The sequence below is a fragment of the Artemia franciscana genome, chromosome 13 (assembly GCF_032884065.1).
Source record: "Artemia franciscana chromosome 13, ASM3288406v1, whole genome shotgun sequence".
Taxonomy (NCBI): domain Eukaryota; kingdom Metazoa; phylum Arthropoda; class Branchiopoda; order Anostraca; family Artemiidae; genus Artemia; species Artemia franciscana.
The window spans coordinates 15,404,517-15,423,374 of NC_088875.1; the positions used below are offsets into that span (position 1 = coordinate 15,404,517).

At 35.1% G+C, this 18,858-nt stretch overlaps 1 long non-coding RNA gene across 1 annotated transcript; it reads right to left on the reverse strand.

The window, feature by feature from the left end:
- Positions 1–1,455: 1,455 nt before the first annotated feature.
- On the reverse strand, positions 1,456–18,762 carry LOC136035088 (uncharacterized). The gene is made up of 2 exons (XR_010619326.1): positions 18,681–18,762; positions 1,456–1,845 (listed from the first exon to the last, which is right to left on the reverse strand). It is a non-coding gene; the product is annotated as an uncharacterized LOC136035088 (long non-coding RNA).
- Between the last annotated feature and the right edge of the window lie 96 nt (positions 18,763–18,858).

The window sequence follows — 18,858 nt, forward strand, 5'->3', positions numbered from 1 at the left end:
GACTCAAATGCTTAGTTTGAAGCAAATATCTGCATGCATCTTTATTAGAGTTCATATTTTTCTGACAATTTTGGTCTTTATTCAAATATTTTTGGATGAATAGAAGGCGAAATATTTCCGAAGAGTTCTAAACTAACATGAACCTAGACTGAAAGGACTAGCCATTATGAACATTCACCTAAACATTGAGGTAGACATCGACCATGTAATAAATAGATATGGCGGGAGTGGAAATTGAGAAATAGACTTTTTCTTATAAAAGTGTGAATTCTGTCATTGAAGCGAAATATATCGAACTTTAAAATGTGGAAAGATACGCTACATTGTTATGAAAAATTCGATTAGTAAATTTTTGAGATTTCGTCAAAGTTGACACTGTTATTAAAACACTATTTTTAAAAAGAAACAGTGATTAATTGATGCTTTATTGCCTATACTTAAAACCCTCGTTTATAATGTATTCTATGCATTTCTATCTGTTACATTATAACAAGGAAGACATTCTGTTTTCTTGTTACATTCCTAAAAGAACTAGTATTTAATGTTTAACATTTTTTTTACGAATATACAAGTCGTATCTTTATCCTCATTTTCTACTCTTCATTACTACCATAGTTACAAAGCGATGGCACAGTTAGGCGACATGCTAAATGGTTTATTTATACAAATTGTCACAAAGAGTGCATGACCCAAAAAGATGGATAAGATCATTTTTTTTTTGACAATAAAAAGATTAACTCACTCGCTACAGTGGTCAGAAGTGTGAAGGCAAAAAAATGTGCAGAAAATGTTAAATATTATTTTTTATAGATGGCGAACAGATCTTTTTTTACGGTGGGATGGTTTTTACAACTTACTATTTTTTGTATCAATATTTTTATACCATTTCCATTTCAACGGATTTATAAGAACTTTAACCCTCACCAGGTTTTAGATTAAATTTACGACCATTTCCACTAACAACTTACGACGCATAGTTGTCAAGGTTCTCTTGAAATTGCAGGCACTTATTTGTTCTCAAGTTTATCCGAGCAACCTTTTATGCCCCCCCTCCTAAAGAAGATTCTGGATCCGCCCCTGGTATCCTATAGCAAGCAATTTCAAACAATTTTATACTAAACAATTCTTCAATGGTCTAAAAAGCCATTATGGCAGAATACACTAGATGGAAGGAGCTTTTCTTCTAGCAGATGAACTTCGCCAGATTTGGTAGTCTTTTGAGCATGAATTTACTAAAATAGGGACTGCAAAAATTGTTATAACTTTTAATAACTCATATGGTAACTAAACATAAAGAATAGCCATAAAATGTGGAATGGTTAAATGATAATTAAAAAAATAATCTTACCTGTGGAGAAAATAATAGCCCAACACCCCTCCCTCAGATCTACAACCATGGCTTGGCATACTCTTATTTGGCCTTTTTTTTTAATCATTTGATATAAGATAACTGGATAAGAGTTAATGAATACTATATTTAATAACATAATACAAAATAATCTAAAAACAGATCACCAAGGCCTTTGGGGAGATTGACATTTAAATACAAGACTCCATTTAGCTTTTTCGGGTGGCATTCTTTGCACTTGTTTGTGCCGTGGATGCTCCTTGCATTCATTATACCACTTCTCTTGTCTCCTAACTAAGTAACAGCTTTTGCATCTTCTCTGAACTTTGCCAACATGTTTTAATCCCCTCTCCTGTAATGAAATCCCCAGTACTGGTTGAAGTCTTAAAAGAATAGGTGGATGAACTGGCTTGCATAAATTTCGACGTAAAGACCAGGCAACAAAGCTTGACAGAAGTGTCACAGCCATAGTTTAAATATGAAAATCAACCATGTACCTATAATTGAATAAAGAAACATTCAAAAAGATGTGTGATTCATCGTTTACAGAAGGTAACATCCCCTGCTCCCTCTGAAACAAAAATACATTAAAAATGTATAAAAGAGAAAAAAGTAAATTCCCTTATTCAAATCTTGGCAAAAACAAAGCTCCTGGTAGCTGTGCTTCTCCCTCTCCTGGAAAGTTCCCTGGCAGCATTTGTTTTATAACTAGTTTTCATGATATTGAATTGAGCACTTTGTGTTTGAATTCATTGGGTACTCTTGGAACTGGGACTAAGGACCCTTGGGTGGTATTTGGATCTACTGGTATGGCAAAGAAGTTTTTGTTATTTCTAGATTAAAATGACCATTAGCTTGTATAAATAATAAATAAATAATTTTATTCCTCACACCTCTGAATACAAAATTTCCACATAACTGACGCCTTTTAAAAGAAAAATGTTATGGCAGGGCGAAGAGCGGATCGACTGCGGCACGATTGCCATTTAAAGTCGTTCTACGTTGAAAGTTTCGAGATATTGTATGTTTATGTTTAGGCTATTGAAGAAGGCTTCCAGTGATTTTATCTTTTCGACTGGGAATGGTAGTTTGTTCCAGATCCTGATGACCCGGGGTATGAACGAATGATGGTAAGAATTAGATCTTGCAATATTCATCTTCATAGGCTCCGATTGCAGACTGTGCGATCTTGTGTTGCTTTGGGGAGTTACCCAATTCTGCCTGAACTGACAAGAACCCATGACATGCAGCAACGAAGGGTTTCATTTAAAAGAGGAAGGCAAGTTTTCAGGCAAAGAACATGGAAGATAACCAGCATTAAATATTATTTTGTTTTTTAAGTCCCTGAAATGCAACTTAAGGCTAGCTAGATGTTAAGGATGTCTCTACAAATAAATATTGTTGTTAGCACTCCATTAAAGGCAAAAAATAGAAACCACCATAGTAATATAGAAAAAAAAAACTGTAGTTTACATTTCCTTAGATGAGCTTGGGGTGTAGAAGTGTCTTTAAAAGTGTCAAGCATTTGAATCCCAGCCAATCAATTTATAACCAAACGTATATATTGGTTCCAATTAAAACCTTCAGGCCCTTTTAAAGTAAACCAATTGAGCAGACAAAATCCCTGAGATTTTGTCTCACATTCTCAAACTGCAAAATTACAAATTTGAAATTAAACCTGATAACCAGACAGAAATCCACTTGATAACATTATGCCTTGCACCTCCCCCAATATGCTGATTGTAGAGGCAGGCACACGTAACAGAAAATGTTCCGAATACCCGAAGAGGGTAAAAATTCCTAAGATAGCTCAAGAGGGAAATATGCTGTTTAGTAATTTATAAGAAATATTTTCACATCTTTTTCAATACACATAATCAGATAGCTCCTGCAATTTATCAGAACAGATAAACATATGTGGAAGGCTGTAGCTTGATGACTTGATTCACAGTCTGAAGGGAAAGGGATACAGGGCGGTAATATGATGATTCCCTGAAAAGGACAGGCTGGTTTTTCTTGGCATTTACACTGCTTTTTCAGACCTGACATTTTCTCTTGTGGATTTTGAGGTTGCTAATCGAGGATTTATAGCTTGTTCTGTAGTGGTGGAAGGGTCAATCTAAGGGCAAATTAGGGATGATAGGTTCTGGGAAACTGACCAAAGAAGGATTCCAGATAAGAATTGGGTTTGAACTTGAGGATTTCCTTGGGGTAACTTGATTTGTTTAGATGCATATTTGTCCTGCCTAGCTGCAATAGAAAAAAAACTGGAACAAATTAATGTAAGATCTGAAGCATTCATTAGCAACATCTAAAGAAAATTGAACCACCAGGCATTTTAACAATGTTTTAATAATACACACATTTTAGAAATGATGTCCGTTCTATCTGCAAAGAAATGAATTGTATTCTGGAACTAAACTGTCAACAAATATACAAGTAAAAAAAAAAATAAAAAAATGCTGTATTACATACTATTTACCAACCACGAAAGAGTTAAAATACAAAAAGCGTTTTGAAGATTTTTGCCGCAACTGCCTTTGTCTTGAGTTTTCACTGCCATAAATCTCATTTTAAATTTCATTCTCATTTGACTGCCATAAATCTCATTTCACTGAAAATTAAATTATTTCATTGTTCATTAGGCACAAATCCTGGACTAAGTATTGATCAAGCTAATCAAATAGTTTGTGACCTTGTCAAACAGTTTGTAACGAAAACCGCACCATCAGATCCAGCGTATCAGAGAACTCTATAGTAGAGGTTTCAAGCTCCTGTCTGCAAAAATGTGGAACTTTGTATTTTTTGAAAGAAGAAAGATTACAGATGCGTGTTCATTCATTTTTTTCTCAGGGGTGATCGCATATACCCAGTGGTCCTAGAATGTTGCGAGAGGGCTCATTCTAACGGAAATTAAAAGTTTTAATGCCCTTTTTAAGTGACCAAAAAAATTAGAAGGCAACTAGGCCCCCTCCCACGCTCATTTTTTCCCAAAGTCACCGGATCAAAATTTTGAGATAGCCATTTTGTTCAGCATAGTCGAAAAATCTAATAACTATGTCTTTGAGGACGACTTAATCCCCACAGTCCCTGGGGGAAGGGCTGCAAGTTATGAACTTTGCCCATTGTTTACATATACTTTTGGTTATTGGGAAGTATAAAGACATTTCAATGGAGCATTTTTTTGGTGGGGGGGGGGGGGAAGGTCGGTAGAGAAGGTTACGTGGGAGGATTTTTCTATGTAGGAATTTTTCATGGGGAAAGAGAAATTTCCATGAAGGGGGCGCTGGATTTCCCAGCATTATTTAAAAAACGATGGGAAATTAAATGAAAAAAACAAATCTTTTCAACAGAAAGTAAGGAGCAGCAACATTAAGACTTAAAACAAACATAAATTATTTCATGCATGAGGGGGTAGAACCCCCTCACAAATTCCTCACTCTTTACCCTCATGTTTTTTTAGTACTTGTAAAAGAGCCATTTAAATGGCCTGCCTTAATGATTCAGAGGTCATCCTTAAAGAATTAGAACAAAATTCGAACCCTAGCGTAAAGAGCGAGGTATTGACGAGGGGGCGAACTCCCCCTCATATACGTAATAATTCCTGTTCGTTTTGAGTTTTAATATTTCTCCTTACTTTCAGTTGAAACAACTCGTTTAAAAAAAATTTAATTGGCCAAAGAGTTGGCCTGCTAAAAACAGACTTAAGCATAATGCTTCAAGAGCAATACCAAAACAATGTATCATAAGCAGCGCAATTACGCTGCCTAAGTGAAGAGCGATGTCGGCACAATATATTATTCATTTATTTATTCTTTCTTTTTGGTTTTAGGCCAGGGCACTTCGTATCGAAGGAGGTATCGCAGAAACTTAGAAAAGGGCTTATTCCATTGAAAATAAAAAGGGTTAGTGCTCTATTTAAATCAAAAGTGATTGAACTAGCCCCTCTTCCACGCCCACCATTTCCTCAAACACATCTAATCAAAATTTTGAGCTATCCATTTCCTTCAACGTAATTGAAAGGTCTGGAAATTATGTATTTAAAGTTGACAACCCCCCTAGAGCCCTCTAAGTAACGGTTGTAAATTATGCCCTCGGGGCATAATTACAAAGGGGGCTCATTGGATTGCTAATCAGAAGTTTAGTGCCCTTTTCGAGATTCAGAGTGATGGGTGTGTGGATACCCTACCCAAACACACATTGTATTTTCCCAAAATGCATCTGATAAAATTTTGAGATGGCTAATTGATGTCGTAGAAACTTCAAAAAAGGCTCATTCGATTGGAAATCGAAAGGACTAGTGCCCTTTTTAAGATTCGGAGTGATCAGAGGGTGGATACCCCCCCACACCTCGTATTTTTCGAAAATGCATCTGACAGAAATTTTTAGATGTCCATTTGTGGTCGTAGAAACTACGAAAAGAGCTCACTGGATTGCAAATTGAAAGGGCTAATGCCCTTTTCATAATCAAAAGTGTTTGGAAGGCAACTAACCCCTCGTTTCCCCCGAACAGCATCTGATAAAAATTCGAAAAGAGCTCATTCCAATGGAAATTGAAAGGGCTAGTGCCCTTTTTCATAGTCAAACGTGATTGGAGGGCAACTAACCCCTCCTCTTATGCTCATCCCTAACACACATTTCCCTAAACACATCCAATCAAAATTTGAGATTGCAATTTTGTTCAATGTAATTGAATGGTCTGGAAATTATGTCTTTTAGGATGAAAGCCTCCCACAGCCCTCAGAGCAGAGGTTATAAGTTATGCACTGGGGGCATATAAGGTATATAAACGGTGATCCAACAAACTTCAGAGGGGGTCTTATTGAAGTGGTGATCAAACTATCTAGTGCCCTTTGTAAGATTATGAGTGATATGAGGGTGGTGATACCCCCCCCCCCCCACACACACACACCTCGTATTTTCCTGAAATGCATCTGACATAAATTTTGAGATGGCCATTTGTCGGGGCAATGCACTGGGAGCAAATAAGGTGTATACAGGAGAGAGGGGTGAAACTCTCCATTTTGAGGATTTTGACCCCTACAAGGTGAATTTCTAAAAAGGCAAACTTCCTTTCCACACGAATAGATAGCTCAATTATTCACTTTTCTTGGTGATTATTTTTCAATGACATCTATCGAATCGTTTCTTGCAGAAACCCAAAAATGTGTGATTTCTTCAAGTGTCCAAAGTCGCCCTAAACAGGGAGTGACTTCGGACACACATGGGGCATTTCCAGACATTCGTAAATTAATGCTTGTAATAACTGATTCAGATAATATTAACATTTAATTCATATAATATACAAGTTAAATGCAACATTAAATTTATTTTATAGGAAATCGGGCCAAATTACAGCTAAATACAAGAGCTTTGGCTGTTCACCCAGTTTATCCTACTTAAACCGGTGCGGGAAGCTTCATGATGATGTCTTAAATGTCAGTTTAATACACAATCTTGACATTCAGGGAAGATGAACTTCTCACCAGACTTGCACAGGTACTTTATTTTTGCTACTCTGCCACTCATTTCTTCAATTTCACCAACATAGTAAATAGAAGAGTTTTACTTCTTTCCAATCATATACCTTGCAAGCACAAATTTTTCACAAGATAATTCTTCATCAGTCTCAAACTCACTGATACTTCCACAATGTAGATTTATCCAGAATAGCCCCCAAAAAAAGTGTTCAGAGTCGCTTCAGGTTGATGCCATTTTGAAAATTTTTATTTTTTCGTAGATAACGGCCTGATATTTACTGATGAAAATTGCCTTGCAAATACCAGCGGTATACCTTGTCTGATCTTGCTAACTTACGGCCCAAGAGCTACAGTAACTTAGAAAATATTTGACAAGGACAACATGTCAGGATTTCCAACAAGCATATAAAAACTTCCTTACCTCTTTTCTAGGTTGTCACTTTTATCCAAAATTTAAAACTTGGATCAAATGTGTATTGCATGACGGGCATCTAGTGGAATTTTTTGAATAGATTATTTTAAAAACTTTAGAAATAGGTTAAACCTATGGAGTCGCTCAAACTTCGGAGGAGGCTCATTGGATTGGTAATCAGAAGTTATAGTGCCCTTTTAAAGATTCAGAGTGATCAGAGGGTGGCCCCCCCACATACCTCGTATTTTCCCGAAATGCATTTGACAGAAATTTTGAGATGGCCATTTGTTGTATTAGAAACTTCGAAGAGCTGATTCAATTGGAAATTGAAAGGGCTAGTGCCCTTTTTAATGGTGGAAACATATTGGAGGGCAACTAACCCCCATCCTACACCCACTATTTTTCCAAACAAATCCAATCAAAATTTTGAGATAGCCGTTTTGTTCAATATAATTGAAAGGTCCAGAAAAAATGTCTTTGAAGATAATAACCCCCCAGCCCTCAGGGCAAGGGTGGTAAGTTTGGCCCTGGGGACATACGAGTTTCATATACAAAGGGTGAACGTACAAAATTCGAATAATACTACATATATACAGTACTACTACTGTGACTACTATTACAACTACACCTAAGGACAGGAAGGTGAAATTTTCAAGAAATTTTTAGGGGGGGAAGATGAACTGAATCAGAACACGTCCTCTGTATGCAGGTTGTCAAAAGGATGTAACAGCAATATCTTAGGAACAGTTTGGTGTGTGAAGTTGAAACAAACAGATTGAGGGATGTTGAACCAATCAAAAGAAAATATTTGCATCCTAAAGCTACTGCTTCTACTCATGCTACTGCTACTGTTACTATTATTACTGCTTCAATTATTACTATTGCCACTAAAGCTTAGGCTACCACAATTAACCCTACAGCTACTACTACTTCTACTGCTATTAAAACTAAGGATATTAAGGCAAAACATTTCGGTATATAGAAAATATACATCTTGGCTTGTCAAGACGTCTTGTTTTTAAATAGATGATGCTTGTGATTTTTAATTGAAGGCGCGAGATCCACCTTGTGAACTGTTCTCTAGCAAGTAGCAGTGCTAATCCTTGCTTAGGCAACCCGGTATTAGTTGAGGATACAGCTTCCAATTCAAGTTCTGTGTCTCGTTTTTGTTCTTTAGCCTAAAATGTCCCACCCTTGTAACAAATGCTACAGAAAACGTGGAACTGGATCATTCCAGTGTTCATGTGCAATGCTTCGTTGCACCCAACTTGTGCTGGCATTACAAAAAGTAGACGCCTTAAAGCTCTAATTGGTTACGCGTACAGTTCCGATACTCAATGGTTGTAAATGAAGAGACTAATATCATCGATAATCAACCTGAAGTGGTCCAACCACTCGAGGCTGTAAAATCCCACCTTATTTCTAATGAAAAAAATTCATTTCCAACAATAATCAACTTGAAGTGATTGTTCCAATTGGTATTTTAACTTCCCCTACTGTACTTTGTATTTCGAGTAATGACAACAAAAGTTCTCCAGGATCAATAGACTCTGAAAAAATAACCACCTACCATCAATCCCAAATTACCCCACAAATCTCTTGTTCTAGTAAAGATGAATTGACACGCAAAGCAAAAACGGCTAGTGTCTTCGAGCTCCATACCCGTGAAGATTGCCAAAAAAACACAGAAATCTTCCATCTCAAGAAATGGATTATTAATCCCGAATTTCTTTATGATAGCTTATCCGATCTTTACGAGCACCAGAAGTGATCTTTTCAAGGACAATGAAATCAAAATGCTAAAATTCGGTTTTCAGCTAGCAATTGTTGATGCTTTACATGCAATAAAATCCAAGACGCCACCCAGAGTTTATCTTTTAGCTGATACTTCTGCTCCAAATATTCATTATCAAAATTCTTCAAGTTGCATAAAAACTGCTGTCAAACCCTTTGAACCAGAAAACGTCATCAAATGTAATCAAGCAAGTGCTAGTGAAATACCTTCATCAGAATTTTCTCAAGGGTTTAAAAAGGTTACACAAACTAATCCTACTGACCTTGTTTTAACTGAAGATAATTTATTCTTGAAATCCAGTGTTAATGACACACCTTTAAAAACTGACAATGAAGTCAAACTTGCAAGCGTAAATTATTTACCCAATGCAATCAAATATTCAAAAAAGGGTTCAGTGATTTTAAGTTTAATCAACCTAATGTCTGATTTAACTTAGTAATTAAAAAAATACACATTTGTAAATTTTATTTTTTTACCCATTGTGCAAATAATCTATGTAAATACCCTCACGTTGATATTTATAAGAAAAATGTTCAAGTGGAAGATGCTTTGGCTGTATAAAAGCTCATATTAAATTGCCCATTAAGGGTCGTAGTAGGTTCTACAAAACTGGACTGCCCAGAAGCCAACTTAATTCTGCTAATTTTAGTAAACATTTTTTAGACCATTGCTCGCGTACAAGAAAGCCCTCAAGCCATCCCGTCCTTTCTAATTGAGTACCTATCCCGAGGATATCCCAATCTCCATATCCACTTCCATATCCTTCCTTCTTTTTCCAAGATGAGCCCACCCACCCTCCCAACCATCCTTCCACCTGCTTTCCAGCATTTTCTTATTCTTCCATCTATCCTTCCCCGCAACCTTGTGAACCCACTCAACGGGGACCCTTCATACCATGCCCCCTGGAAAAATCTCCTCACCTCTCCTTACTCCTCCAGTTCACCCCAAACTCAACCCCTACTTGGTTACTGCTGTTTAGAGTTTCCGCTAGTCCCTGCTCAATTAAATGCCCTTGCATACGAAAAAGATGGATATGGTCCCCGAGCCCCTTGTTCTGACAACACGAGCTAAGCCCCTGAGATGAATTCCCCAAGAACCCCTGACCTCATCTGTAATATTAAAAAAAGTAAAGTGTAAAAACGGTACCTTCACAAGTCGTTTTCAATTCCCCCCACTTTTTTTTTAGCATTACTGAGAGCCTTAAATTTCAAGAACTTAATAAATTAGAAACCCTTTCTAAAATATACACATTTATTTATTTCTAAAATAAATAAATAAAATATATAAATATATAAATTGCATTTTATCTAAAATGCAATCGCTGTTACTGAAGTAAAAACTCAAAATTTGCACATGTTAAAAATTAACAATTTTTCACAGTTTATTAAACTCAGACCAGAAAACCGCCCTCTGGATAAGAAAGGGGGTGAAATTCTGTTCTTTGTCTGTAATGACTTGTACCAAATAAACATCTCAATTCCATGTCTTACTCCCTTTGATGAGATTATGTGGGTGTGTGTTCGACCTTAAGTCTTGCCGTGTCCTTTCAATTTAATTGTCCTGTGTTGTTTTTATTGCTCCCTTAGTCAGAGACACGTTGTCAAAATAAATTGTTATCAAAAAACTACATGAAAGTGTGACTTTGCACTACCAAAATACCCAAATGCAGGAATTTTCCTGATGGGTGACGCAAATGATTCAAAACTTTAATCCATATGTAATGCTTTTAAATTAAAACAGATTGCAAAGATCCCAACTACCAAAGCCAATACTACTCTTGATTTAATTTTCGCCAATCTTTCGAAGTTTTACAAGCAAATCTCCACTCTGCCCCCAGTAGGGGGTAGTTACTACTTTAGCATTCTCTAATCTCTGCTTACTAAAGTTAAAGAGTCGTTTTCTATTACTGAAACCGTCTTTAGACCTCTTATGACTCAGGACTCTACAATTTTGGCTCTTGGATTACTGCTGAAAATTGGTCCACTGTGTAACAAACAAATTACATTGACTGCAAGGTTTTGTTCCTCCTATATTTATTAAGCAGTAATTATGAATCCCATTTTCCTGAGAAAAATAAAAATAAAAAGTGTTCTACAGATAAGCCTTATGTTACTGAGACTTTACTGAAGTCAAAGATCTATATTCAAACAAGCCCAAGCAATGATACAGAAAAATTAAAGAGACATATGGAAAAAGTCCTTCTGAAGTTAATTTCCATCTCCCTGAACCCCCTAATAAGACTGCAAACGACTTGAACTTGTACCCTACTTCCATCGTTCAAAGTCCTCCCTTTCACTGACTCAAGTCTATCTATTCCTCCCAATACCTCCTTCTTCCTCTGACGTTATAAAAAAAATTCTAAATCCTAGAAAATCAAGTATTTGTCCTTTGGACATCCTGGTTAACTTAATTAAAGCCCTTTCAGACAAAATTGCTGAGCCTTTATACAGTATCTCCAATCACATCACAAAATTTGGTAAATTCCCAAGTTGCTGGAAACAAAATTTATAAAACCTGTCCCAAAAAAGTGCACCAGTCTAACTTTCGCCAACATACCCCCCATCACACTCACTTCAGTTTTTTTTCAAACTTCATGAAGGTTTCCTCTGTGACTGGCTTATAGAGATAAATGTATCCACGTTTTGACGTCCAACAGTTTGGTAATTTAAGGAAAACTTCCACCACCCCTTACCTTGTGCACTTAATACATACCATCATAAGCTTGAAAAACCAAATGCTTGCCTGAACCTTGTCTTAGTTGATTTCCAGAAAGCTTTTGACCTGGTTGACCACACCACCCTAATTCGTTCACTACTGGTTTTTGAACTTGATTCTCTTTTAGTAAATATTGTTATGTTGTTTCTTTCAAATAGATCTCAAGTTGTAAAATACAAAAATATTTTCTCTAACCCCCTCCCTATATATTGGGGAATTCCTCAAGGAGCCTTATTGGGACAACTTTTATTCCTAGTTATGATTAACGATATTGGTAAGGAGTTCCCCCAAAGGTGGGAATATGTGAATGACTTGTCCATTCTTGAAGTATGTCACAGGAATATTAAAAGTGACCCCCTAGAAATCGTAACCCATATTTTGGATGAAGTCAAGAACCTAAATATGAAATTAAATTCCACTAAATCAAATATAACAATAAATTTCTTGAAATCCACTCCTGTTTTTCTTGACCCCACACCACCCAAAATGCTTGTGAAACATGTTAAACTCCTTGATGTTACAAGTTCAAATAATCTGAAGTGGGACATGCATGTTTCAAATATTGTTAAACAAGCAAATATTTCATTATCTATGTTAAAACTTTAATAGCCCTAAGATGCATTCCCTCCATGTATATTTATCAGGCCACTATTAGAATATGCATGTGCAGTTTGGTATTTGCAACTTTCAAGTGAATTTAGCAACAAAATTGAGTCAGTCCAAAAGCGTTTGCCGAGGATAATCTACAAAGAGAGCAAAATTCCATACTCCTTCCTCTTTAAATCTGCATGTATTACCACGTTAAAAGAAAGGAGAGAACAAATTTATTTGCGTTTTGCTAAATCCGCATTATCTAATCCTCGTGCTGAGAATATATTTCCCAATTTTCACAACCCCATTAGACCCAAACTCCCCCACTTTGCTTCCCTGGCAATTCCAATGCACTGATCCATACCTTTGCAGAGAGGTTCTGTAAAAGTTTTACCCCCTTTATTCTGGAGCACCTTAATAATTCCTCAACTATGTTCTGCACCAAAATTAACTCCTCTGTCCCTTATTTTAGTTGTTAGTGTATGCTCACAATAATCATGTGTCATTTGGTTTTATCTTTGGTCACTTTTATTTTACTCATTTGTGATATTTATTTATGCTCTATTTCATCTTTGACTTTTGTCTTTGGCACAATCCGTTCTTTAATTGTAAATATTGCATTTTGACAGTTAGTTTGACTAGATTTTAAGTGTTTTATTTTTTATTTTACAGCATTGATTTTGAATACAAATTGAGTAATGTTTTACTTCTAGCCTTGATTTTGCTTTATCCCACATCCTTTCTGTTTTTGCCATTAATTGCATAAAGTTCATTTTAGTTCTTGGACTTGGAATTTTCTTTTTCTTTTGCATTAAACTTTTATTGACCATTTTTATGTTTGATTGGTGTTTCTTTTATTTTTGTCTTGCTGTATTATTTGTTTTTCTTTTTCTTTTAGACACATGGAGCTGATTCAACTATATTAAAGCTTCTGATAGCCTTTTGAAAATAAATACTATCTTATCCTATCTCTGATTAACCTGAAACTTTCAGCATGTGTTGAAGGGGTTGTTATAGAGACCAAAGGTATAATGCACATATTGCTACTAATGCTGCTCCAACTATTACTACTGCACAACCTAAAGGTATTAAGGTGAAGCTTTCAAGGTATATTTAGGCAGATGTTGAATCAAATCAAAACAAACTATGAGCATGTGGAATTTCAAAAAGGCAACAAAGCATTATCTGAAGAACAACTTATATTAGTAATTAAGACCTTTAAGGGTAAGTTGTGGGGGATTTTGAACAAGCCAGAAGGTACTATATTTGTACTTTTAATACTATCACTACTGTCAATGTAACTAATGACACTGAAAGTATTAAAATGAAACTTATAGGGAATGTTTAGGAGTTATGATTAAAGGGAAAAACTGTATATATGAAGGTTTTCAAAAGGGCATATAAGCAATACCATAGACAGCATGATTCTATAATAGCTAGAAATATCACTGAAACTTTTAAAGGAGCTAATTCAGTTCAATTAAAAAGTTCTGGGGCCTATTTTAAGAGTAACAAGAGATTGCAGGGCAAGCAGCCCTTCTGTTAAGCCCATTCATTTTCCAAACACAGCGTGTCAAAATTTTGAGACAGCCATTTGTTCAGCATAGTAGAATGGTCCAGCAACTATGTCTTTAGGTAGCTTAAATAAGGCATGTCAACTACCCACAACTATGCAATTGGCTCATTACATTTTAAAACTAAATGTTGCTATAAAATAAATAAAAAAGCATTGTATTTACGGTTGCCAATAAGACATCTCAGCAATATATAGAGAATAAATGGGGGCATTAAGTTGAAATTTTGGGGGATACTACTATTACTACTTCTGTTTTTTTTATTTGAACAAATAAACAGAGTTCAAGTTTCCATAAAAAAGTTTTTCAAAGAAAAGTATTGAGCTCCATTAAGACAAAAATGAGCAAAAATAAAGTCAAATAATCTCCCAAGTATAAAACTACCACAAATTGCTACCAATAAATAAATGAAAATCCAAACAAACATAAATTACAATAAATAGCCAAATCAAACTCAAAACAAGCAAAAATCAACATGAGCATGGCTGATAAGCCCCATACCTTCTCAAGACCAGAACAAGATTTGTGCTTTACTGAAAACAAAATACTTTGAAATGATTTCATTTTTCTTACTTTCATGAATACTCATATTAATGTTTGCTTGTTTTGACTTTGATTCAGCTATTCATTGTAATTTCTGTTTGTATTGAATTTCATTTATTTATTAATAGCAGTTTGTGGTAGTTTTACACTCGGGAGATTATTTGACTTTATTTTTGCTCATTCTTGGCTTAATGGAGCTCTTTACTTTTCTTTGAAAAACTTGTTTTGCAGAAAGTTTTTAAATTAATCTGACAAGTCAAAGAGATAGGCATAAGTGTAGTATGATGACCTTACTGTTGCCAACAGGAATGCTGTTCTCATAGTGGAATATTCAAAGAAAGAAAAGGGCATTCCAGCAGTTGGGCTGAAGAATGTGAAGAAGACTGGCCTACATAACCCGACTCCTAACAGCCTTTTTTGTGTTGTTTAGTGTTACTCAATAGACAGTTAAAAACCAGATTATCTGCCTTTTCCATGAGAAGAGAAATACAACCTAATTTTTTTATGGAAATACCAACCACAGATGGGGTTAAACACAAGGTCCTTGTAACTGAATTTAAGTTGTAAATAGCTGCTGGTGAGTCTAATCTTGACATTAAGAATGGCAAAATTGTCGCAATAAATACAGAAGGCATTGGTGAAAATGCAGTCATTCCCTAGGGCATAGCAGCCAGACAGAATGTTTCCCAAGTTGTACAAGGATGAGAAGCCAGTATAGTTCTTAAGTTGATGTTAGTTATAAAGCACAAATAACTCCAGCTAAATTATCTGACAATCTAAGAGTACTGCCCTTTAATTCTGCCAGTTTAATCAATAAAAATAACTGAGCTAGTTCTACTTATTGATGACTGTAGTCAGATTCTTATTTTTGCCCATGAGGCTATGCCTAATAACATTGAAATTAAGATAGTTAAAGTAAAAAAAAAAATAATAAATAACAAAAAATTAGTGGATATATCCTATTTACAAATTTTGAGGATGCTTAATTTGCATAGAAGGTGCAATTTTGGCAATAGATCACTTCAAGGTATCCAACGTCTCTTTCCATCTTCCCTTTACCCAGAGTTTGGTGGAATTAATTACTATTAGTATGCAAACAAAATCAAATGTTTATTCAGGTAAATTTCCTTCTGCATCAGTGCCTTGTGATTCTTTTAAATCAAATAACCTTTGAGATTGCTTTTAGCATCAAGTCTCTCATATTTGTTGCTGGTGATTTCAACATATCTGAAGGAATGTGGATAAGTGGTTCTTAGCCAAGAATTTGATGAAGGCATAAACTCAATCTCACTACAGCAGATGGTTGAAAAAAAAAAAAAAATCAGATTCAGAGGTGATCAAATCCAATCTTTATTTAGTCTATTGCTATCATACAGCCAAGACATGAGTTCTATTATGGAATATTAGCCTACTTCCCACTGGTACCTTTTGATTGCATCTGTATGATTTTTGCATAATTGCAAAAGTATCCCTAAAAATATAGTTAAGATAATCTAGGCCTACACAGATTATAATAAAATTTGATCATGCATAGAAGGTATACATTAGAATACTTGTTAGTTTTTGGATGTTCATTTTAATAAAACATAGACAGTTTACAAATCAACTCTTATTGATGCTGAAGCTGAGCATACAAGACATTATTGGACTAGTATGCCAAAAACTTTACTTTGTCATCATAGGTAAGGAGTACAATATTTGACAAAAAATAAGGAATTAAAGTAAGAAGTTATATAACCAAGTGGATAATTCAAAATTCAGAAAATGTTGTAAAAAGTTGAGAAACTTAATCTGAAAGAACATTACCAGTTTATAGCAGTTGATGGTGAAAGCAACCCTAAATTCTCTTAGAGACATGTATCATCCATAAATCACAACTAACATTATATTGGGCAATCAAATTCATCAATCATTCTGTGAGCTAGTTTTAGATTCTAATGAAATAGCCAACCTTCTAAATAACACTTATAGTAAAAACTTGAATAGGCCTAGATCATTACCAGAAGCAGTAAAGCTTTAGTTTCATCACAAGCTATCTAAAATGGAAACTATGCTGTGAAGCAGCATAGTTTCAATACTACAGCACATACAAGTGCTAATTTGGTAAAATTATAGCAAACAGTATTACTGGCTTTTATATAAAGTGAATATACCACTTGATGCCTTTTTTATGCTCTTTACAAGTATAATAATTGCTTCTACTGGAAATTCAGATTTAAGCAGTTTCTGACCTCTTAAAAATGACCTAAATATGGGATATAAAAAAGGCTTAGAACATTGCTCTCAAACTTTATAACATTGGACTCAAACTTACTGTTTCATTATAAATCCATTTTTTAATGTTATATTATCCACAAGGACTGATTTTCCACAATTAAATTAGATAAATAAATTTTATCAATGTTATGGTGCTTTCTTCTTCCTTGCTGCCAAAATCTTGATTAAAGCACGCGTTTTTAGTCATTTTTTACAAAAAATAATAGGATATTTGAAATTGTAAATCTGTAATAGTTTAGAAACCAAATTTGGGCTATATATTTGTCCATCAGGAGGGTGGGGGTAAAGTATATCATATACTAAATATGTAAACTAACCATTGCTGTATTTAATATAGTTATATTTATAGCAAACAGTATAACTAGTGTTCATAATAGCCAGCTTTCATATTTTTGACCAAAAACACATGCTTTCATTTAAAATTTGATGTCAAGGAAGAAGAAAACATCATAACATTGGGATAATGAAACAATAAGTTTGAGATCAATGTTTTAAGGTTCAAGACCAATTTTCTTAGTCTTTTTTATACCCCATATTTAGGTCATTTTTAAGAGGTCACAAAGTGCTTAAATCTGAATTTCTGGTAGAAGTGATTATTACATTTGTAAAGAGCACAAAAAAAGGCATTGAGTGGTATATTCATTATATATAAAAGCCAGTAATACTGTTTGCTATAAATTTATCACTAATTCTAGAAGCATATTCATTTTTTAGCTTTTTAAAATCCCCCTTTAAAGAAACTATAAATACATAAAGTGGGGAGGGTTTTGAAGCCAAGGGGAATGTTGGGGTTGGGCAATATGAATTAATAACAACATAAAAACATTATGCAATCATCAGAATCTAACTATATGCAGTAATTCAAAATATATATAAAAAAAAAACTCCTTGCTACCTGTAGGGCTCAAGGACTAAAATACTTTGCTCTATAGGTAATGTTGTCTGTAAGCAAAATTGGATGTTTGCTCAAGTAACCCTTATTACCTTAAATTACAGCTTGGAGTGATATAAGGATTATCCATCCTTGTGATGCTCCATGAGAAAAAAAAAAAGAATTTGTTTGGTGTAGATTGTGGCTGTTAGATTAGACTCTTGTGGAGGACTCTGCAGCTTCCCAATTGTAAAGCAACTCCTGGCAGAGCCATTCCCTATCAAGGTGGGACTTGAACATGTCAATTGAAGTAGCAGAAACTGTTTCTTCAGAGAGCTGGTTCCACATATTGATGATTCTTTGGCTGAAAAAGTGGCTTCTATGTCTACTCGTGGAATGCTGCATGGAGAGCTTCAAAGAATGTCCTCTAGTAGGCCTACTGGAATGCAAGGGCTGTGCAAAGAGACCGGGAAGGGTATTTTTAGAGAGGATTTTTTTGGTTAAAATAATGTCACCCCTTTTCCGTCGGTATGTCAGCGTTGGCAGCTTCAAACAACGTAGTCTTTCTTTGTATGGAAATTTATTCATGAAACATATTGAGCTTTACAAGCCTTTACCAGACTTGTAAAGCTCAATATGTCTAAGGCCTAATAGAATTAGTCCTCAGCTCATTATAAATCAACTCATTATGCAAGCACATTATACACTTTAAAACTTTTTCAGCTACCCTTTAAACTTGGCAAGGTCCCAGGTGAACAGAAATGGGCAGGCATCATTTTTATTCACAAGAATCTAGAGAAGATGATCCTACTGATTAAAGGCTGGGGGAAAAACAGAAATGCCAGTCCCTTACTTCTCTGGATCTAAGACTATATCCACTGGTTTTTCAGAGCTACTTTCAGCAAAACTATAGCCTATCATATCTCCCCCTGCCAATGGAAAAACCTTCCTGAAGCTTAACTTAGGATATATGTCCATCCCACAAATCTTTTTCATACTATTCAACAACTTTTTGAACAAACAGAGTTCTATAACTATGATTTTATCAAAAGGTCAAGTAAATAAAATTAGTACATTTATCTGCAATTTTTCCAAGACCAAATTCTTCGTCTTTTTCTTTGAGTCAGTGTTTGCACTTCATGATAGCAAGTTTTCCGTTCTGGTAGACCAAAAGTTCGTAAAATGCCGACGACTGAGAACGAAAAATCCGTCGAAATTTTCGTTAAAAAATCCTAAATTCTATAACAAAAAT